Source organism: Electrona antarctica, assembly GCF_951216825.1.
Source record: "Electrona antarctica genome assembly, contig: scaffold_360, whole genome shotgun sequence".
In the NCBI taxonomy this organism is placed as follows: domain Eukaryota; kingdom Metazoa; phylum Chordata; class Actinopteri; order Myctophiformes; family Myctophidae; genus Electrona; species Electrona antarctica.
In genome coordinates, this window is record NW_027637129.1 from 110,123 (window position 1) to 134,049 (window position 23,927).

Below are 23,927 nucleotides of genomic sequence, written 5' to 3' on the forward strand. Positions count from 1 at the left end.
TTTCAACGACGTGCTTGCGAAGTTACGTATCAGAATGGCCTTTGATAAGGATCAGTATGGGTCTATTTTTGGACACACCAACACAGCAACTGTCATCTCTGACTCATCAGAGGGGACAAAAAACCATGCATGGATGGGTCCCCGTGGAACCCATCCATTGCACCCACCCAAAACCCCTTCCATAACAAATAGTGATGATTCAACGTCTACCACCAGCCACCGCTCCAATACTTCCTCCAAAGCCTCCCAGAAACGAGCTGATGCAGAAGCAGATCTTGCTGCCAAACAGGAAATGGCCAAAGCACTGAAGGAGATCCTTAACCAGCAAACCCAAGTGCAAGAGGCAAAAATGAAGTTACAGCAACTTGAAGCCCAAAAGGACATCAGAGTAGCAGCAGCACGGGTTCAAGCTTATGACCTATTTGAAGGTGACTCTGAATACTGCAATAAATCACCCTCTGCTCCTCCAAACGTCACATCATGTTGCACCAAGTACCTCCAAGCAGAAGCCTGTATAGCCTGTCACCCTATGGCCTCCCCTTTCCTAATAAACCGCAGCCCTGCGGACGAGAGGACCCCTAAAAGAGCCAGAGCTTTCCACACCACTACCCAGAATAATCACTCCAACTCCAAGCCTCCATTCACCTGCCCCATCTGTGCTAAGAAAGCACATGGTCTTGCCACATGTCCCAGCTTTGCACGGACAACTATGGAAGATAAGAAGTCTTACATCTTTGAAAATAACCTCTGCTTCGGGTGCCTGAGAAAGGGACATGTCGGCAAGGAATGTAGGAGGAGACATACCTGTGACATATGCAATCGACCTCACCCGACCTGCCTGCATAATGGCAGAGATAAGAGAACTGGGGTAGAAATGGCAAAGGAGTCCACAAATAACCATACAAGCCACAGGATCCATACTGCCATCTCACACTCAAGCACTATTCCTGTCTGCATGTCATCTACAGAGGACCCACAGAGGTGGGCAACTGATTTGAAGTCCCAAGTAAACCGTTTAGAGGCCGAGTTTGACAACCTGCGCACCCATAAACAGATGGCCTTGGTGGATAATGAACACCTGAGGGTGGAAGTGGCCGAACTAATGAAAAGAAATATAGAAACAGTGAAGCTTCTGAATACCGTAAAGCAGAGCCAGGATGATATTCTCAGGGCCAACGCCAGAGTCGAGACAAATCAGCAGCAACAAGAGATTGATCGACTGAACAAGGAGTTGATGGAACAAAGAGCGGAGTTAGCTGACATGCACAACACTCTACGACATGAAGACATGGAGAAAGACAGAAATAATAGGGAGCTGGAGGCCTTGAGGGCTCAGCTTCAGCAGCACCTTGCCATCAAGGCAGAGCAGAAAGCGGAGATTGAACAATTGAAAAGAAATTTGGATCAGACACAAATAGAGTTAAAACATGCAAATGGTGCCCTGCAAAGCAGAGAAACTATTGACTCTCAGCTGAACAGTACTGTGAAAGATCTACAGGTAGAAATTGATGTGCGCTCTGTAAGGAAGCAGGAGACTCTCTGCCCCCTGAACAGAGACCTGGGAAGCTTACCGCCCCAACTCCCGCAGGGGTGTAGCGAAGGCGAGCAGACACAGAAGCTCCAGGGAGAACACTTCTGTCTGCCACAGTGTACAGCGGCCGAGGCCAAGAGCATCATACCAAACGCTGTAGCCCAAATTGATGACCCCATACATATCTGCTGCAACAGCTCCCCTGAAGAGCCGGGAGACATGGCTGCTATAGACGTCGCCTCCGCCAAGCACGTACAGCGGCAAATCGCTAACAAAAGCCCAAACAGACTTCTTAAGACCGTCACAAATCACGCCGAAAATGGAAATGCAGACTCGGGTGAAGGCCCTGGAGCTAGAAAACCATTTGAGGGCAAGGTTTTTCCCCTAAACCTTCTGTCATCAAAAGGCAAATTAAAGACATGGTTCTCTCAAACCTCATTGACATTGTAAAGAGATGTTGTGAATCATGTTATGTGCAATTCAGAATGATCTGCCCTAGGTAACATGATTGGGGGGAGTGTAACTGCCCGTGACACTTGTTTTTGCAATCATTTCTTTAGTTGAAGTTTGTTATATTCTTTATTTATTGTCGGTCTTATTTTGTTGTTTATTTTGATACTTCCTGTATTTTGGCATACCTTTACTTTGACACTTCCTGTTACCGACCCATATATAGCTGAAGCCTGTTAGCTTCACTCACCTCAGACCCATAGACTCATTTCACACAGCCAGACTCCAGAGTGAGCAGAGGGGGAGAGAGCACCAGTGTGTGTGTGTTTGCACCAGACCACACGGTATGAAATGTTTGACTGTTAATGTGACGCTTGTGTTTGTACTCTTATTGATTAAGCAATGTTGAAGCCTGTGACATTTGCAGTTTTAGTGAACTTTTAGTGACTGAAGTTGTCTATTATTGTCTACAGTGCCTGTCTGTCACACTATGTTGTGAATGTGACCATCGGTGACTGTTGATGTGCCCTGAGGTTCAAGTTGGTTATGCAGCCCTTTAGCACCCTCGATACGCGGAGTGAGGTATACATGATTATTTATTTGTCTGGTTTCCATTTTGAGTATCATTCATGATTGTATTTTGTTTGGTTTTCGTTTGGTTGTGGTACTTTTGGTTATTGTGCATTTTCCTCTACTTGTCTTATAATTGAAATAACTTGAGTTTTGTATCACTGTATTTATAATTGACCATAAATTAACCATTTTATTGTTGATTGTACTACTGAAGTGACAAGTTTAATGCACAGATTTTATTAGTGAAACTATTGATTATTCAATGATTGTAAACTGTATTTATTCTATATCCTTATAGTTTTCACGGTGTTGGAACAAATAAACACACCCGTCGAGACCACCCAACCTTGTCATTCTTTCATCAATCGAGGGCCGCTTACAATAACCATTATGTTATACTTTAGCTATTGAAAAATAGCAGATCTACAAGCTCATAGCGCGGCACCGAGTGCCGCGATATGAGCTTGTAGGTCTGCTATTTTTGACAAATCGTGCCTCAAATATAATTATTACAGAGTGAACATTTTAACTCAAATCTTTGCTTCTGGGGAGGTCCCTGGAACAACATCTTTTCAGATAGGGGGGCGGATGCATATTACATATCATTTTTGGGGTCCTTGACATGAAATATTGAGCACCACTGATACAGAAACATAAGGTTATTCAGAAAACGACATTTTTTAAATTTCGACGTCATGCCTAAATGGGTTAAGGACGATAAAGAAACCATCCAGTGGAATATTGCGATTATACAATTTACAATTTTACAATTTAGGCATTTAGCAGACGCTCTTAATCCAGAGCGACTTACATTTAGCAAGAACAAAAGCATGGGTGGAATGAACTTCCCACTGATGTTAGGACAGCAGTCACTGCCCATATTTCGCCGCAGGTTGAAAACCCACCTCTTCAGGAAACACTACCCTTCCTCTCTGCCTGACCTACTTGTTGTTAACTAGTTGTACGAACGCTTGTTTTCTATTGTTGTATTGTTTATTGGATCTTGTTTAGTCGATACACTTAATTGTTATAGCTCATGCTCATTTGATTTAGCTATTTTGTCTCATCTGTTTAAGGAAATAGGTAGCTGATATATTGCACTTTTACCTTAGCGCTAGGTATACTCTTGGTTGCTTGTTTTTGCAGAAAATGCACTAAAGACTTCTGGTGATTAGTAGTTTTTGTTCCCTACCTATGTTGAATACACTTATTGTAAGTCGCTTTGGATAAAAGCGTCTGCTAAATGACTGTAATGTAATGTAATGGAATGGAATACATCACATATATAAAAAGCATTTATCAAGAAACATGCGTAAGCTAAGAACATGGCTAGAACATATCTATATAATGACACTGTACATATAAACTATACATATATACTATACTATGCTGTACATATATACTATGAAGTGCTATGACTACATACAATGCAATTATTGTGGGGGGAGACATGTGAGAATTTTGGCTGGTTGAAGACCAAGCGAGCTGCGGCATTTTGGATCAGTTGGAGAGGCTTAAGTGCACATGCCGGTAGGCCAGTAAGGAGGGCGTTACAATAGTCGAGTTTTGACAAGACTGTTGTCTGGATTAGGAGCTGGGATGATTCCTGGGTGAGGAACGGTCTAATTCGTCGTATGTTATAGAGTGTGAACCTGCAGGATCGAGTGACAGCTGTGATGTGAGTTTTGAACGAGAGCTGACTGTCCAGGACAACACCAAGGTTCCTGGCTGTTGGGACAGACGTTACCAGGGCGTTGTCTACGGAAATAGTTAGCTCCCGCATAGGGCAGGACTTAGCTGGGAAGAAGAGAAGCTCAGTCTTGTCTGGGTTCAGCTTGAGGTGGTTGGAGGACATCCACTGTGAGATGTCAGCCAAAACAGTTACCCTTAAAACTAAGATAATCAGGGGGCACGGTGGTACAGTTGGTAGTGCTGTCGCCTCACAGCTAGAAGGTCCTGGGTTCGATTCCCGCTCGGGGTGCTGTGGGTGCAGGCGGCGTGTTTCCTCCTCCGCGTCATCAGTGCCCATACCCGAGGCGGGGTTGGCGAAAGGGCCTTTCTGTGTGGAGTTTGCATGTTCTCCCCGTGTCCCCTAGGGTAGGTACCCTCACAAAAACATGCAGTAATCCTGGTCTCTAAACAAACTGCCTCCCCCTGGCCAGCCGGGGCGCCTGATGGAGGGGAAAGGAACTGGTTGGAATAACGTGTTCCTTCCACGCGCTACGTCCAACCAGGGAAACTCCCCCGTCATGTGTAAAGGAGCAACTTGGACACTCAGGAAGGAAGCATGAGTTCAAGTCCGTTGCTCTCCCCATGTCCCCCATATATGGGGACCAGGTTGGCGGAGGGTGTGTAGAGAGCCCAGGATCACATTAGATAATTGGCACAGGGGTGAAAGAAATGGGTTACAAAATCGAGGGATAAAAATGTAATAAAACTAAGATAATCGCTGAGCCACGGACCACCATTTGATGACATTTTGCCTCTCAGACCCAAGACTTTTGTCGTTGTTGGATAAGATGTGGTTGTCACAATTCCATGCTGTATTAGAGACTAAAGGCAAATATCAATTCTTCTACATTCTCTAATATCGTGTAGACTTGTTTTAAATTTAGTAATGCAATGTTTAGCAATAATGCAACTCTCAAGAGTTAAAGATCTACAAGGGTCCATTTGGTTACCGACTCTCCATAATTTAGTTGGGGACAACCTGGACCCCCCTCAAGGACCACTGGTTGAAAACCAGTGATTTAACCCATTTTGGGCGGGAACCCCTTTTTGTGTTTTACCCCCTCAGGCCAGGAACCCATTTTGGGGTTCTGTACAGTATGTACAGTATTCAAAAATGTAAAAATGTTGATGCTGCTATATCAATATTTGAAGTTTTTCAGAAAACTTAGGTCAGGATTTAGAGGCGTTTTTAGAATCGGCCTCAGGCCTAAATGGGTTAAACACTTTTGCTGACCAGGTGCAGCTCTTCACTGATGCTGACCAGGTGACCAGGTGCAGCTCTTCACTGATGCTGACCAGGTGACCAGGTGCAGCTCTTCACTGATGCTGACCAGGTGACCAGGTGCAGCTCTTCACTGATGCTGACCAGGTGACCAGGTGCAGCTCTTCACTGATGCTGACCAGGTGACCAGGTGCAGCTCTTCACTGATGCTGACCAGGTGCAGCTCTTCACTGATGCTGACCAGGTGACCAGGTGCAGCTCTTCACTGATGCTGACCAGGTGCAGCTCTTCACTGATGCTGACCAGGTGACCAGGTGCAGCTCTTCACTGATGCTGACCAGGTGCAGCTCTTCACTGATGCTGACCAGGTGACCAGGTGCAGCTCTTCACTGATGCTGACCAGGTGCAGCTCTTCACTGATGCTGAACAGGTGACCAGGTGCAGCTCTTCACTGATGCTGACCAGGTGCAGCTCTTCACTGATGCTGAACAGGTGACCAGGTGCAGCTCTTCACTGATGCTGACCAGGTGACCAGGTGCAGCTCTTCACCGATGCTGACCAGGTGCAGCTCTTCACTGATGCTGAACAGGTGACCAGGTGCAGCTCTTCACTGATGCTGACCAGGTGCAGCTCTTCACCGATGCTGACCAGGTGCAGCTCTTCACCGATGCTGACCAGGTGCAGCTCTTCACTGATGCTGACCAGGTGACAAGGTGCAGCTCTTCACTGATGCTGACCAGGTGACCAGGTGCAGCTCTTCACTGATGCTGACCAGGTGACCAGGTGCAGCTCTTCACTGATGCTGACCAGGTGCAGCTCTTCACTGATGCTGACCAGGTGCAGCTCTTCACCGATGCTGACCAGGTGACCAGGTGCAGCTCTTCACTGATGCTGACCAGGTGACCAGGTGCAGCTCTTCACTGATGCTGACCAGGTGCAGCTCTTCATTGATGCTGACCAGGTGACAAGGTGCAGCTCTTCAAAGCCTGCACTTGTACCATTTATAGTAAAACCTTTGGGCTTGCAGCGACCCCAGTGTTTCTTCAGGAACAATATTTCTAAATGGTAAATGTATATAGCGCCTTTATCCATACATACACACATTCATACACCAATGGCGGCGGAAACCATGCAAGGCACCAACCTGCACATCAGGAGCAATTAGGGTTTCAGAGTCTTGCTCAAGGACACTTCGACACCAACTCTGGGGGAGCCCTGGATCGAACCGGAAACCTTGTGGTTTACCAACCAGCCACTCTACCCCTGAGCCACCGCCGCCCCTCTAGTTCTCTAAGATCCTGTTGAACGCCCTAGTAAACAATTCTACTCGATTACTCACAGATTAAGCGTTGCAAGCTTGCAGATCTGCTATTTTACCACTAACAAGTGAAACGATTTGGAGAATACACAGTATCAACGAGACACAGACAAACCTATCGAATCCATTTTGTAATATAAAGAAAAACCATTGAAGAAAATAAAAATGACAAACATCAGTGTAATAAGAATCAACAGACACTAATTGTGTTGACTTTATTTAGTCATATGAATATTGTCAGATTATGTCGACTCAGATCACACAAAAAAGTATTTGCTACTATTCAAAGCTTTTCCCCTGTATAGCCTCATAGCTTCAGATGTGCACTGTGACACAAGCATTTTTTCCCACAAACGTCAACTATAGGTTTTCGTCCCCTGTGTGAGTAACCATGTGTCTTTTTAGATGACTCTGTTGACTACAGCCCTTACCACAGACTGCACAAGTAAAGGGTTTTTCCCCTGTATGACTCCTCATATGTATTTGTAGTGTACTCTGAAAATTACAGCCCTTACCACAAACTGTACAGCTAAAGGGCTTTTCATCTGTATGAGTCATCATGTGTGATTTTAGATATTTTCTACGTTTGACACCCTTGCCACAAACGGTACATCTAAAGGGCTTTTTGTCTGAATGAACCATGGGCTTAACTTTATGAGTCATCATGTGTATGTTTAGATGACTTTTACGATTGCAACCTTTGCCACAAACTGTACATGTGAAGAGCTTTACATCTGAATGAGACATCATGTGTAACTTCAGTTGACCTTTACGACTCCAACTTTTGCCACAAACTGTACACGTAAAAGGCAGTTCACCTGTATGAATCCTCATGTGTGTATTTAGATGAATCGAGTTTACACAGCCTTTACCACATACAGTGCAATAAAAGGGTTTTTCTCCTGTATGAGACATCATGTGATCATTTAGACTATTTTTCCTAATGAAATCTTTGCCACAAACTGTACATGCAAAGGGCTTTTCACCTGTATGAATCCTCATGTGATAAGTCAGACCACTTTTCTGACCGAAACCTTTGCCACAAACAGTACATGTAAAGGGCCTTTCACCTGTGTGAGTCATCATGTGATAAGTAAAACTACCTTTATAAGTGAATCTTTTGCCACAAACTGTACACGCATGGGGTTCCGTAGATTCGGAACAGTGTGAAGAGAGGAGCTGGTCGATATGTTCTGGTTGCGACGGTACCCAGTGCTCTATGTAAGCTTGTGTTTTCATGTGTTCAGCTGAGATGCTGGCTAGTGGCTCCGTCTCTGTATTTTCATCTTCTCCACTTTCCACGGCCAGACTGGAGCTCCTCTCCTCTCCAAGGAAAACCCCTTGACACTCAGGGACGTCTAGGGGGGAAAAAAGAATATATGAAAGAAAAAAAAAATGATTTCAACTTCCGGTCAGACCAACACAACGGCGGAAAATCACGCAGTTGGAACAATACAACCCGGTGATTGTGTGAGCTTGTAGATTAGCCGTTTTCACTGGAGCTTGCACGTCACAGCCACACAGTCAGACCACTATTCCCAAACCACAACAACAACCATGCATGATGTGTAGAGTGTCGCCGACAGTTAGCACTTACCTCTCCCATTTGGAACATTTTGAAACAGCAACGTTTATAATGTTTTACAACAAGCCATTACCAAAAAATATAAACAAATAAATAATAGCAACCAGTAATGACGCCTGGGGGGAAAACATACGTTTTCAACTGGGAAAGGAAACATTTCAAGTAGAAAGTAAAAAATAAAATAATTAGTTCAAATTTTACAATATTTTTTGGGGGGGCAAGCGGCCATGACCTGAGGCCATGTAGAACACGACCTGTACTTGCCTGACGGGCAAACTGCCTCTGAGGCACGTCCTTCTGAAGCCTAAACGGGTTGTGCAAGAGCGCGCTGTGACTAGTAGTAGCCACTCGGTGCCGCGCTATGTTACATTACATATTACGTTACATATTACATGAGTTTTTTCAGAAAAAAATGGATTTTAAAAAAGACATTTTTTAAATTTCGACGTCAGGTTTAAATGGGTTAAGGTCTACTAGTCTGCAGTTGTTGTAGACGAGAGGCACTTCCATGTTGGCCACAGAATTGGGGCGTGGTTATATAACCACAACACGTGTGGGATTTGGAACGTCGCCTCTGAGACCTTAACCCATTTTGACCTGAGATCAGATTCTAAAAATGTCTTCTACATCCTGACAGTTTTCTGAAAAAGCTATGTTTCTATGTCAGTCGAGTCGTTTTTCAAAAATAGCAGACCTACAAGCTCGTAGCGCGCCTATGAGCTTGTAGATCTGCTATTTTTCAATAGCAGATCTAGTCGTGACATCGTGACAACTAGTGTTGTCACGATACTGGATTTTCAACTTCGATACGATATTTGGAAAAGTATTGATATTTCGATACCATTTTCGATACCACGCAACCACAGCGATTTCTCGAGGGTTTAACATTAAGTAAAACAAGTACAAATAAAAGCTGTGCAGTCTTATGCACTTCCATAGTACTTTTGAAGACCTGCTCCGTGAACCAGAAGTACAAATCGGCCATTTCAGAATTAAGAGTCGGGATGCTAATCTAACCAGACAATATAAATGCCAATATGGTAACCGGGAGGTCGGATTAGTGTTTTATTGAGCTCCTAACATAGTCCTATAATAATCAGGCACCGGTATCGAAATCAAAGAATTGAATCTGAAAAAGATTTTTAACCCTGAACGGGAACCCCTTTTGGGGTTTTAAGCATTATGTTATACTTTAGCTATTGAAAAATAGCAGATCTACAAGCTCATAGCGCGGCACCGAGTGCCGCGCTTAGAGCTTGTAGGTCTGGTATTTTTGAAAAATCGTGAAAATCCAAATATTTTTGGGGGTCCTTGACATGAAAAAGGTTGAGCACCACTGATAGAGAAACAGAGGTTTTTCAGAAAACATTTTGTAGAATCGTCCTCAGGTCAAAATGGGTTAAAGATGGAGTGCCACCATTTTTGTATTTTTCCAGTTTTTCATTTGTCTGAGGGGACAGTACTTCATTAGACACTCTGGAGTCGTTTTTATGCGCAATGATGTATTAACTTTGTATTTGGGGTTTCTTCCTGAAGGCTGAACTCTTGACAGTCAAACGGGCCAATGAAATAAACAGTAATATAGTGACATCACACTATCAGCCCCTCCCCTAAACCCTCCTCCTTTATCATACAACTACAGCTGTGGGTGCGGCTTCAGTTCAGGTGGATCACCACCCATCACCACCCACCAGGCAAACCAGGCATACTTAATGAACTGGTGGGCGTGTCCACATAAAAGCATGATTTTAACAAATACTGTACACTTTTAGGAAAAAGTTATATTATAATAATACCTGATGATCATGTTTTAGGGTGGAAATAAATCGTGGCACTCCATCTTTAACAATGCATGTGCACAGACCTGCCACCTGCAAAGCAAATAGATATCCATCAAGGAAGCTGTTTCTCTTTTCTTCTTTCCTTTTACCTCTTATTTGGTTCTCATTCATTGCTGAACTGTCCGTCTGGCAGGATGACATCAGTTTGAAGAGACTGCAGGGTCTGGATATCCTGATTGACAGTCGATGTGCAGTGGCCTCTCGTCCTGTTGGGATAGCAGGACAGGAACAGATGTGCAGTGGCCTCTCGTCCTGTTGGGATAGCAGGACAGGAACAGATGTGCAGTGGCCTCGCGTCCTGTTGGGATAGCAGGACAGGAACAGATGTGCAGTGGCCTCGCGTCCTGTTGGGATAGCAGGACAGGAACAGATGTGCAGTGGCCTCTCGTCCTGTTGGGATAGCAGGACAGGAACAGATGTGCAGTGGCCTCGCGTCCTGTTGGGATAGCAGGACAGGAACAGATGTGCAGTGGCCTCGCGTCCTGTTGGGATAGCAGGACAGGAACAGATGTGCAGTGGCCTCGCGTCCTGTTGGGATAGCAGTGGCCTCGCGTCCTGTTGGGATAGCAGTGGCCTCGCGTCCTGTTGGGATAGCAGGACAGGAACAGAAACATGTTTACCCATTTAGGAAATTTAAAAAATGTCTTCTAAATCGTGACAGTTTTCTGAAATACCTATGTTTCTATATCAGCGGTGCTCACTGCTCAGTATTTCATGTCAAGAACCCCAATACTTACATGTAATTTTGGCCACCGACCCTCATCTGCAAATATGTTTTTCCAGGGACTTGGATCTGTGTTAACACTTTGATTGCTGCAAGATCTCAACAGGCCTATTTGGATGTTGCTGCCGTTTAACATTGCACAAAGGCCTTGTTCGGGGGCCCACAGTAAAATGTTCTCTTATAGCGAGAATCACACGCCTACATCAAAAGAAAGCTGAACTTGTCCACTTCAATTAAAAAAATACATTTTGATTTTACCATGTTCCATTCTGGAGATATTGACCTTTTTGCAACACCTGCATTTGCCTGGAAGTGGTTATCTTGAACAGCGAGCAGAGTTATGGATGGTTTAAAGTCAGAGACATTGACAGGCAGATATAAAATTGAACCCAATAAATATCCTATACATCCTATACACCGAATGAAAGCCCTGAATGTGTACTTTTACGAGGAAAACAGTAAACATTGATCCCATCTACAGTTAGACAGTAATTGGTTATTGAATGCAGCTTGTGCCCACCAGATAACTTCAGAGAAGACATGGACGTGAACTCCTCAATATTCACAAAATAAGGCCTATAGCGACATATAAATACTATATACCGTATGAAACAGAAGACTCTCTGCTTTCATAAGGAAAAAAATTGTACTGTAATAATAAAAAAATCACACCCCTGTGAAGTGAGCAGTGCAACTCTACTTCTCTACTTATTCACTACAGCTCGCTATATACGGACTGAGGCAGAAAGTCATGTAAACCTTTTATTTACAGTTTGGTCTGTAAACTTCTACTGTAATAATAAAAATCACACCCCTGTGAAGTGAGCGTTGCAACTGTTCTGTACTTATTCACTACAGCTCGCTATATACGGACTGAGACAGAAAGTCATGTAAACCTTTTATTTACAGTTTGGTCTGTAAACTTCTACTGTAATAATAAAAATCACACCCCTGTGAAGTGAGCGGTGCAACTGTTCTTTATAGTTGCGCGGTGCAACTGTAGAGAACAGTTGCACCGCTCACTTCACAGGGGTGTGATTTTTATTATTACAGTAGAAGTTTACAGACCAAACTGTAAATAAAAGGTTTACATGACTTTGTCTCAGTCCGTATATAGCGAGCTGTAGTGAATAAGTACAGAACAGTTGCAACGCTCACTTCACAGGGGTGTGATTTTTATTATTACAGTAGAAGTTTACAGACCAAACTGTAAATAAAAGGTTTACATGACTTTCTGCCTCAGTCCGTATATAGCGAGCTGTAGTGAATAAGTAGAGAAGTAGAGTTGCACTGCTCACTTCACAGGGGTGTGATTTTTTTATTATTACAGTACAATTTTTTTCCTTATGAAAGCAGAGAGTCTTCTGTTTCATACGGTATATAGTATTTATATGTCGCTATAGGCCTTATTTTGTGAATATTGAGTTCGGGTCCATGTCTTCTCTGCAGTTATATCTGGTGGGCGCAATGTGCATCCACCCAGTATCCAATTTATGACAAACTGTACATGGGATCAATGTTTACTATTTTCCTCGTAAAAGTACACATTCAGGGCTTTCATTCGATGTATAGGATGTATAGCATATTTATTGTGTTTATTGTTATATCTGCCTGTCAATGTCTGACTATAAACCTTCATAACTATGCTTTCTTTTTGATGATGATTGCCGCCTCGCCTAATCTATCTCACTGCTTTCATTGTTTTGATCGCAGTAACATTGGGGGGGGGGTCATGGGCACATTGGGCAGCAAAAGTCTTGATCCGTACGGCTATAAAAAGTCCCATTCCACCGTTCGGTTCAGAACTATAGTATAACGGCGAGACGCGTTGTCATCAGCTGATTTTGTTTTTCAAGCTAGTGTAGGGGAACATGCCTGGGCATGCTAGCCTGGCACGGCCAGACTCATAGCGAGGGTTCACTGATGTTTCCTCCGGGGAAGAATCTTCAGTGAATCCCCGCTATGAGGCTGGCCAAGCCAGGCTATGGGCATGCAGCTTGGGGGCGATGGAGGGGGAAAAAAGCGTCACCCGGCTGTGATGTCGACGAGAAGGAAAAAATGACTTCCACAGATGACAACACCACGGTTTAGGTCGCGGAAAAGTTCGTTATACATTACACCCGGGTCGATTACGTCCCCGACGCGTTCATTGCGGTCTTATCACTACAATTATAATGAATAAAAAAGCGTTACAATCACACGTCTGAGCGATCTCCGATTATGACGGCTCTGCATGGCGATACGTGATCCACTAACGGAACACTGTCTTGTCGTGGCAGCCCCTCGATACTGTGGTTAGTTCGTAGTATTGTAGGCTCGGGGATCGTTTGGTCGCTACAGTATGAAGAAGGAAACATGCATCTGTCCATGTGTGTTGCAGATGTTATGCATTGCAATGCCGATCTGGTGCATATGTGTTTAGGCAATAGGCAGCGTTCCGTTCAGCGTTCAACTGGCTTCTACACGTAAAGCGGCCAGCCCTCCTGTTTTCAGGAGGGGAGGGGGGTTTTTGTTTTTTGTTTTTTTTTCTGATCACGTGAGCGGGAGTAAGCAGCAATGATAGGGCGATGGTTCTTCATTGTCCGGGTGGGTAAAAAGATGAATGAAAGTATTCTATAAAAAAGTGATTGAAACGTATTGATACGTGATCCGCACCCGACGTTTGATTAATTGATAACGTATTGATACGCGATCCGCGTTGGGAGTGTTAAAAACGTTCGCTCTGAAAGAATATATATTCAAAGATATGCGCCACATTTTCGCCATTTTTCAAAAATAGCAGACCTACAAGCTCGTAGCGTGGCACTCGGTGCCGCGTTATGAGCTTGTAGATCTGCTATTTTTCAATAGCTATAAGTATAACATAATGCTTGAAACACCAAAAGGGGTTCCCGTACAGAATGGGCTAAACCCAACATCAGATTTTATTCACAGTAGCCAAGCCAGCAGTGTTGCCAGGTCTGCTTATTATAAGTGACTTTGGGCTTGTTTTTCTGTAGTTTATTTTATTTTATTTATTTACTAGACCGGAGCCCAGCTGTGGAGCACCGAGTCGGCAACAATGGAAGTTGGAGAACCGTGCCCCCAACAGGCTATGCAATACCCGTTGTAGTTGTACCCCTGTCAGAGTACCCGCTCCACCCATCTGTCTGTGTCCCTTTTATGCCCATATATGGAGATTTCTGTATCTGTCTCTCTGTCCCTTTATTGCTATATATGGAGTTCTGTTGACAGACAGACTCCTCTAGTCAATCAGAGTAATAAAAAGCTGACGCCATCACAGTGCTAGAAACAACAATGTCTGTTTCGTTTCTACTTTCTATTTTCTATGTGAGCGAGCTTTGAATTCCTGTTCTATTTTTTGACTATATAGAAGTGTCTATTTGTACGTCTCTAAATGTTTTGATGAATTGAACACGGTGGACCCTCTTGTAAACAAGTGTAATGCTTAATTGGGTCGTCCACTCACAGTTAAGTCTTTGTATTGAGTTTGTGCTTGAAATGTACTGTAATTCTGCAAGCTGTTAATACATATTTCAAATTTTCAATCAATCAATCGGATATATGTCGGAGTCTATGGGCTCCATTTATCACCACTAAACCCCTTATCCCTAAACTTCTTTGCCTTTTTTTTTTTTTACTATTTTGCAAAACATTTTTGAATAGTTAAAATCATGGCCAGTCTACAAGCTCACAACATGTCAATGTAGATTGGCTAGTTGAACTATTCAAAAGGGTTTTTCAAAATAGGAAAAAAAAGGCAAGGAAGTTTAGGGATAAGTTGTTTAGCTGTGACGAAAATGGAGCCCAATATCTGAAATAACTGCACATTTAAACTTGTTGCGTCGAGGGAAGCCATTGTTGTTTTGAAAATACCACAGCATGTAGGTTACGTCAGCATCTACATGGACCAATCAGAGGCTGCTTTACCACTGTTGTATGGACAGCAGTTGAAACACAGTCACTGATTGGCCCCGAACATTTTCATGATTCTGAATCCTTGGTGGCCAAATTTAGCCCAAGGAGTATTTTTCGTGCACAACTGTCAACTAATGCTTGCAATGGATTCAGTCATGATAACCCCCTAGTTTGACATGTCACATAAAGCATAATGAAATTTGGAAAATGTTGCCATACACATACATAGGCTACATTATACATACATACATACATACATACATACATACATACATACATACATACATACATACATACATGTGCTTTCAGCAGTTGTCAGAAAGTTTCCCAAGGGAGTTGTATTGGGTTGGAACAAATTGATCGGTGATAGTAGACACCTTTATGAAGAAAGCTAGTGGTGAGCATTTATTTTTCTTTTTTTGCAGATTTGTATTGAGTTTGTGCTTGAAATGTACTGTAATTCTGCAAACTGTTAATACATTTTTCAATCAATCAATCAAAACATTTCAAGCACAAACTCAATACAAAGGCTGTTAACTGTGAGTGGACGACCCAATTAAGCATTACACTTGTTTACAACAGGGTCCACCATGTTCAATTCATCAAAATGAATGAAGTAGGGACTACCACCACATACTGCATGTGTTGCAGATTAAACTATTTTTTACTTGTTTGACACACATTGTCTGAACCCTCAATATTTAGTATAGTTAACAATTCATTGTTGACAATAAATAGGCTACTGTCTGATTCAACTTGACCGTTGGCTCTGTACAGCTACCGATCTTTTGATGAATTGAACATGGTGGACCCTCTTGTAAACAAGTGTAATGCTTAATTGGTTCGTCCACTCACAGTTAACAGTCTTTGTATTGAGTTTGTGCTTGAAATGTTTTGATTGATTGATTGAAAAATGTATTAACAGTTTGCAGAATTACAGTACATTTCAAGCACAAACTCAATACAAAGGCTGTTAACTGTGAGTGGACGACCCAATTAAGCATTACACTTGTTTCCAATAGGGTCCACAATGTTCAATTCATCAAAAACATTTAGAGACGTACAAATAGACACTTCTATAGACAAAGGACAGAACAGGAATTCTGTAATTCTGCAAACTGTTAATACATATTTCAATCAATCAATCAATGTAGATCAGCTACCCGGCTAACGTTCCCCATCACACAACTATTTGGGGGACCCGGGGACCCCCTTGGCTGTAAACTACCTCTGGGTCCCTAAGCAGGGAAACCTTTCCACGGTACCTCTTCTCGGAGCCAACAGAGGCTAAACGGGGCTGTTGATTAATCACTACTAGGCCGAGGCCTGAAAGGCTAGCTAGCTGCTAGCATGGTAACGTTAGCATGCAGAGGCTATAGCCTGACGCTAGCACACTAGACACTATAGTAATGACGTACACATTAACACAATGATAGTGCTACAGACTAGTATAGTATGCAACAAAGACGCTTACCTGAAAGACTACGGCCGTTTCTCTCTCATCAACACCCAAACTTGAGAGTAGCTACTTCTGAGGACCGGCTGATGAGTGAGGACGGACGTTACGTTACGTACCGTACGTAGGGTGGTTGTTCTGCGCCGGATTCCGGAATGGATTTGGAAAAGCAGCGTACTGCCCAGAGCATAGGCCCAGAGCCATAGAGCAATAAGACAGAGTGAGACCAAGCTAAATGATAATTTGTAACCAAATGGTCCATTTGGTTCCATTTTGTACACTCTTAGAGTTAAATTAAGTGGTTTTACAATATAAATTGGGGTACCAGAGATAGAAATTACATTAAATCGGGGGTCTTGACGTCACCATCTCAGCTTAGCTAGACCCAATCACTGCGTCGCTACTGTTCAGCGCAGATCTACAAGCTCTCAATACGTCGCATCGCCACCCGTTGATAGCTTGTAGATCTGTTATTTTTGTACATCGGAGTTTAAAATAGGCTTAATGTGCAGTTTACAACTAAACATTCTATAAAAAATACTCAGTACCAAACAGTAATGTTAACTATACACATACAAAACAGAAAGTACAAAAAATCACCTGGCTCTTGGACATTATCAAATGTCTGATGAATTGAATATGAAGGACCCCAATGGAAACAAGCCATAGTGCTTTATGGGGTTATAAATCCTCTTAGCAGACATTGTATTGAACTGTACTTTACTGTGCTTTTTTTTGCAAACAGTTAATACATTATTCAATCAATCAATTTCTAAAAAAGATGAGGGAAATTGCTGATCTAGATACTCCAAGGACACCCAAATTAATTTAGCCACATTCTATCTAGAAGAGCCTTGTCTGGATTTGAACCCACAACCTGAGGATCATATTATACACAGTGTTAACACACAGGGGTTCTCAACCCGTGGGTCGCGACCCACCGGGGGGGGGGTCGCCAAATTATTATGTTTTGCAACTGAATGGCTGGAAAAGAGAAATGACACAGTACACATAGTACATGCATAAACTTTCCTTGATGATTATATCTGGTTTCAGTATTTATTTATGTTGTATTTTCAATATTATGGTTATTGTAGCGGCCAATTTTTATTGGGGGTGGGGAGGAGGGCGGGGCGGGGGTCACGAGACACGGCCAAAGCATTTCTGGGGGTCCCCAGCCAAAAGCATTTCTGGGGGTCCCCGGCCAAAAGCCATTTCTGGGGGTCCCCGGCCAAAGCATTTCTGGGGGTCCCCGGCCAAAAGCCATTTCTGGGGATCCCCGGCCAAAAGCATTTCTGGGGGTCCCCGGCCAAAGCATTTCTGGGGGTCCCCGGCCAAAAGCATTTCTGGGGGTCCCCGGCCAAAGCATTTCTGGGGGTCCCCGGCCAAAGCATTTCTGGGGGTCCCCGGCCAAAGCATTTCTGGGGGTCCCCGGCCAAAGCATTTCTGGGGGTCCCCGGCCAAAGCATTTCTGGGGGTCCCCGGCCAAAAGCCATTTCTGGGGGTCCCCGGCCAAAAGCATTTCTGGGGGTCCCCGGCCAAAGCATTTCTGGGGGTCCCCGGCCAAAAGCGTTGAGAACCCCTGTGTTAACAGAGGGAGCCAGAGCTGTAACCCATCACAGTTGTAGGCTGTTCGTCTGGAGTCAGATGCCATATTCTTCATAGTGATTGATTGACAACAGATTGCACATTACACAAAGCATGTCCCTGAGGGTCTAGTCCAGGGGTGGGCAACTGGCGGCCTGGGGGCCACATGCGGCCCCCACCTTCACTTAATGCGGCCCTCAGGTTAATGTCAGAATACTTGTTATAAGTGCTGTTTGTCAGCTTCCAAACAATTGTTGACAAACTCACTGATGCACCCCTTCTGTGGTTGTAGGCGTACGCAGGCATAAAGAAGTCCAATGTGCACAGGCAGAAATCATTTTGCTTTGCTTTAATAGAAAATAAAGTGCATATATGACATTCTTTCTGTTCTCTTGGCTCACATTCCTTCTGTTCTCTGTGCTACTGGTAAAAACCGTGTTCCCACGTAGGTGCATAATTTCCCCCCCACACCTGTCCATAATTAAAGCCTAGGAGGCTGGGAGGCGTGCCCGTCTGTGCCCAAACAATAATTCAATTAGCCAACAATCAACATATTAAGGCTAAATAATAATCAGAAAATACAACTGTGAAATGGCTTCTACAATACTGATATAATATTGGTTTCAGCTGTTACAATTCCACAACATGCAAACATGACCCGCTTTAATTACTGCAGTTAAAATTAGTAGCTCATTTGCTCAACACAAGTATAACTAGAAAAAGTGCCCTTCTGGGCACAGGTCTCCACCAGGAGGATAGGACTGTGTGAGATGTTTGGCAAAATGTTTAGGATTAATATAAACATGTTTTTGAGGCATTTTGTTCCAAAAATGTGTTTTGCAAAAATCAACCTGTTGGTGGCGCTATAACAGGCCAATGTGAAAAGGGTGGGATATATTCCTCAGCCTAGTAAGAAAATGTGTGAAAGATTTCACGTAAATTGCATGCTGCGTTCATGATTTGAGGCTTTTGTTCAAAACGGGGCAATCTTGCAAACTGTGAAAGCTAATTATAGCCAATTAGGATGGAATATGAAATATCGGACAGATCCGACTTGAGCACATGACCATAGAGATAGTGTGTAATGATTTGAGATTTTTGGACAGAATCTGGAGGAGTAATATCAAAAAATGTGTTTTACAAAAGTCGGCCTCCTGGTGGCGCTATAAAAGGCAGATGCGGAAAATGCAGGTCAACGGTTTGTCCTTGGCCTCTAGGGAGTGTGCATGCAACGTTTCACGCAGATCGGTGCAGTTTTAGATAAAAAATGTGAAAAGCTGCCTCATGGTGGCGCTATAACAGGCCGTTCTGGAAAATGTGGGGCAGAGGTTCATCGTTGGCATCCAGGGAGTGTGTGTGCAAAGTTTGGCATCGACCGGGTTAACGGTGCCGGAGATTAGCTGGTAACGGACGGACGGAAGGACGGACACACGGACACACACACGGACGGAGTGCAAAACATACTCTCTCCCCATGCCTTCGGCCTGGTGGAGACAATTAAAGGCATTTGAAAGTAATATATGGCCCTATAGGGAGTGAGTGTGGAAATATAGTGGCCCTCTCCATCGTCAAAGTTGCCCACCCCTGATCTAGTCTAGTGGCTAGGATTCGGTGCTCTCACCGCCGCGGCCCGGGTTCGATTCCCGGTCAGGGGAAAAAATAGCTGTAGTGGAACCAGGGGTGTGCTCAGATCATCCAACTCCGATTAAGGAGACTCACTGCATTTCAATAAAAGGACTCATCTGAGCTATACAGTAGCATTCTATAAATTTGAGAAACTTGGAATGATGAACTTTGTTTATCGGCTTTTTTACTGTACAAATGCCCTATTCGTCATAGTGCTTGACAACAGATTGCACATTGCACCACGCATGTCCCCGATGGTCTAGTCACAGTGGATAGGATTCGGCGCTCTCACCGCCGCGGCCAGGGTTCGATTCCTGGTCAGGGAAATAGAGGTGTAGTGGAACCTAGTCTGTGCAGGGATCGTCCAACTCCGCTCAAGGTGTCTCACTGCATTTGAAAGAAAAATATAACCTGAGCTACAGTGTTGTTTTCGTTGACTAAAACTAAGACGAAAAATGTCCGTCGACTACCTTTTTTCACTGACGAAAACTAAATGGAAACTAAATGAAGACTAAGCTATGATGACTAAAACGAAGACTAAATATACTGACAATTTCGTCAACAAATAAAAACTAGACTAAAATGTTAGGAAGGGACTAGTGGACAAGAGATCCAGTATAAGTCATTTTACACTTGGTTGCGTGCTGAAAATAGCCGACCTACAAGCTCACCACGCGTCGCAGCGTGACGCGTTGTGAGCTTGTAGATCGGCTATTTTCAGGAAGTGTGAAATCAGCCATTACGACGGCATCGAGCCCCGCCAAAATACATTTTGGTCGACTAAATCAACCATAGATTTCGTCGACTAAAATCTCATGTTATTTAGTCGACTAAAACTAGACTAACAGTAAAACATTCCAGGTGACTAAAATGTGACTAAAACTACATGGAAACTATTCAAGAGACCATGACTAAAACTAAAATAGAAATTTGCTGCCAAAAACAACACTGCTACAGTATAGCACTCCATACATTTAAAATGATAAACTGTGTTTATCGACCTGAATATTTTAATGTACAAATGCCATATCCTTCATAGTGATTGACAACAGATCAGCACATTACATAAAGCATGTCGCTGATGGTCTTCTGGACGTTTAGTTTAGTTTAGTTTGTGCAGGTGAGAAAAGAAACCCATGGAGGGCTTATATATGGTTCTCACCAAAGATAATATACAAATAGTAAATAGACAAAGTAATCAAACATAGGTATGAAAAACAAAAAAAACTAAATACAGCAACAAAATACATTATTTACAGTGTGTGTGATGTGTGTGTAAGTGTGAGTGCGTGTGTGCACGTGCGCTCTTGCACGCACGTGCAAACCTGAGTGTGCCTAAGTGAACATGCATGTCTGTCTGTGTCTGAGTATGCACAATAAAGCTACATTATGTTAGAATCAAGTGGAGAAAGTTGCTTCGAGAGACTGGCCCTCAATCTATGTTTAAAGTTACAGAGTGAAGATGAGGAGATGACGTCACTCTTTAAAACATGTGTTGAGCAGAAGGACATGGGCTGGACTTGAACCCACAACCTGTGGCTCACATAGACAGCTTCTTAACCAAGAGAGCCACCATGCTCTTTGAGAACCTCTCCCTCTTTCCAGTGTTCTTCTCCAAAACATGATCCACAGTGTATGTTTAGTTGTATGGAAGACTGTAGGCCTACAGTGTGTGGCTGGTTGTTGAGACATAGTGCAGTCATCATCAGTGTGGAAGACTGTACGGTGTGTGGCTGGTTGTTGAGACATAGTGCAGTCATCATCAGTGTGGAAGACTGTACGGTGTGTAGCTGGTTGTTGAGACATAGTGCAGTCATCATCAGTGTGGAAGCAGTTTGTTTTCATAAAGAAAATGTTCCAGCATCCAACTGGTATCAGTAGTGGATTCTACAGTACATTCACCACGTGGTAGGAATACATCTGTAGCTGTTTGGAGACACATGTTCTAAACCTGAGGTAGGAATACATCTGTAGCTGTTTGGAGACACATGTTCTAAACCTGAGGTAGGAATACATCTGTAGCTGTTTGGAGACACACATGTTCTAAACCTGAGGTAGGAATACATCTGTAGCTGTTTGGAGACACATGTTCTAAACCTGAGGTAGGAATACATCTGTAGCTGTTTGGAGACACATGTTCTAAACCTGAGGTAGGAATACATCTGTAGCTGTTTGGAGACACATGTTCTAAACCTGAGGTAGGAATACATCTGTAGCTGTTTGGAGACACATGTTCTAAACCTGAGGTAGGAATACATCTGTAGCTGTTTGGAGACACATGTTCTAAACCTGAGGTAGGAATACATCTGTAGCTGTTTGGAGACACATGTTCTAAACCTGAGGTAGGAATACATCTGTAGCTGTTTGGAGACACATGTTCTAAACCTGAGGTAGGAATACATCTGTAGCTGTTTGGAGACACATGTTCTAAACCTGAGGTAGGAATACATCTGTAGCTGTTTGGAGACACATGTTCTAAACCTGAGGTAGGAATACATCTGTAGCTGTTTGGAGACACATGTTCTAAACCTGAGGTAGGAATACATCTGTAGCTGTTTGGAGACACATGTTCTAAACCTGAGGTAGGAATACATCTGTAGCTGTTTGGAGACACATGTTCTAAACCTGAGGTAGGAATACATCTGTAGCTGTTTGGAGACACACATGTTCTAAACCTGAGGTAGGAATACATCTGTAGCTGTTTGGAGACACACATGTTCTAAACCTGAGGTAGGAATACATCTGTAGCTGTTTGGAGACACACATGTTCTAAACCTGAGGTAGGAATACATCTGTAGCTGTTTGGAGACACACATGTTCTAAACCTGAGGTAGGAATACATCTGTAGCCGTTTGGAGACACACATGTTCTAAACCTGAGGTAGGAATACATCTGTAGCTGTTTGGAGACACATGTTCTAAACCTGAGGTAGGAATACATCTGTAGCTGTTTGGAGACACATGTTCTAAACCTGAGGTAGGAATACATCTGTAGCTGTTTGGAGACACATGATCTAAACCTGAGGTAGGAATACATCTGTAGCTGTTTGGAGACACATTCACGTTCACGTTCTAAACCTGAGAAATACATGAAAGAATAAGGTTGCGGATACAAGCGGCCCAAAATGAGGACGTGGCTGGCATCTCCCTTAGAGATAGGGTGAGAAGTGCAGTCACGCGAGAGACCATTCTATTGCATGTGTAGCCCCCAGCCAAGACCCAGCCTGCAACATGGCCTATTGGCATGACAGGTTGCGACAGATCGCCTCCTGAAAATAGAAGAAATAAAATAAATGAATGAGAAAGAAGTGTCATTAAAAAATAAATTGTTCAATATGTTTATTGTTGAGGGACATCAGGCAGTGCGTTTGGTTATTCTATACATTAATGAAGTAAGGACAGGAGTTCAGTGTGTTGGTTATTCTATACATTAATGAAGTAAGGACAGGAGTTCAGTGTGTTGGTTATTCTACATTAATGAAGTAAGGACAGGAGTTCAGTGTGTTGGTTATTCTACATTAATGAAGTAAGGACAGGAGTTCAGTGTGTTGGTTATTCTACATTAATGAAGTAAGGACAGGAGTTCAGTGTGTTGGTTATTCTATACATTAATGAAGTAAGGACAGGAGTTCAGTGTGTTGGTTATTCTACATTAATGAAGTAAGGACAGGAGTTCAGTGTGTTGGTTATTCTACATTAATGAAGTAAGGACAGGAGTTCAGTGTGTTGGTTATTCTACATTAATGAAGTAAGGACAGGAGTTCAGTGTGTTGGTTATTCTACATTAATGAAGTAAGGACAGGAGTTCAGTGTGTTGGTTATTCTACATTAATGAAGGAAGGACAGGAGTTCAGTGTGTTGGTTATTCTACATTAATGAAGTAAGGACAGGAGTTCAGTGTGTTGGTTATTCTATACATTAATGAAGGAAGGACAGGAGTTCAGTCACATCTTACCTGTATATTTGGTCCTGATGGTCCCAGGGTGACCTGAAGAGAGAACATAATTATTCTAAATGAGTAAGAAGTGAAAATAATTTACATGTACAGTATGCTCTTATCCTAACAGTTTTCTGTTTCTACAGTAGCTGTTGAAAAATAGCAGATCTACAAGCTCGTAGCGCTATGAGCTCGTAGATCTGCTATTTTTCAACAGCTAAAGTTTAAAAATAATGGTTAAAGTGGTTAAAAGATAAGGAGATGGTGTTAAATAGAAGACAAACGAAAACAAACCTGTTATGAAGTGTTCATACGTCCTTATAACCTATTGTAGCGCACCAATGTCCGACGACACCAAACGTCTAGGAATGTTATTTTAAAAACCTGCAGAATCACAACCCCAACAAGAACCCCACCAATAACATGACT

At 43.1% G+C, this 23,927-nt stretch overlaps 3 long non-coding RNA genes across 3 annotated transcripts; 1 reads left to right on the forward strand and 2 right to left on the reverse strand.

Annotated features, from left to right (window-relative positions):
• Positions 1-2,036: 2,036 nt before the first annotated feature.
• Positions 2,037-2,931, forward strand: LOC306919139. The gene is made up of 3 exons (XR_013789472.1): positions 2,037-2,325; positions 2,455-2,563; positions 2,853-2,931. It is a non-coding gene; the product is annotated as an uncharacterized lncRNA (long non-coding RNA).
• Positions 2,932-7,004: 4,073 nt separating this feature from the next.
• Positions 7,005-16,572, reverse strand: LOC306919140. Its single transcript, XR_013789473.1, has 3 exons — positions 16,368-16,572; positions 10,341-10,833; positions 7,005-8,183 (listed from the first exon to the last, which is right to left on the reverse strand). It is a non-coding gene; the product is annotated as an uncharacterized lncRNA (long non-coding RNA).
• Positions 16,573-22,420: 5,848 nt separating this feature from the next.
• Positions 22,421-23,927, reverse strand: LOC306919138. The gene is made up of 3 exons (XR_013789471.1): positions 23,793-23,927; positions 23,517-23,549; positions 22,421-22,830 (listed from the first exon to the last, which is right to left on the reverse strand). It is a non-coding gene; the product is annotated as an uncharacterized lncRNA (long non-coding RNA).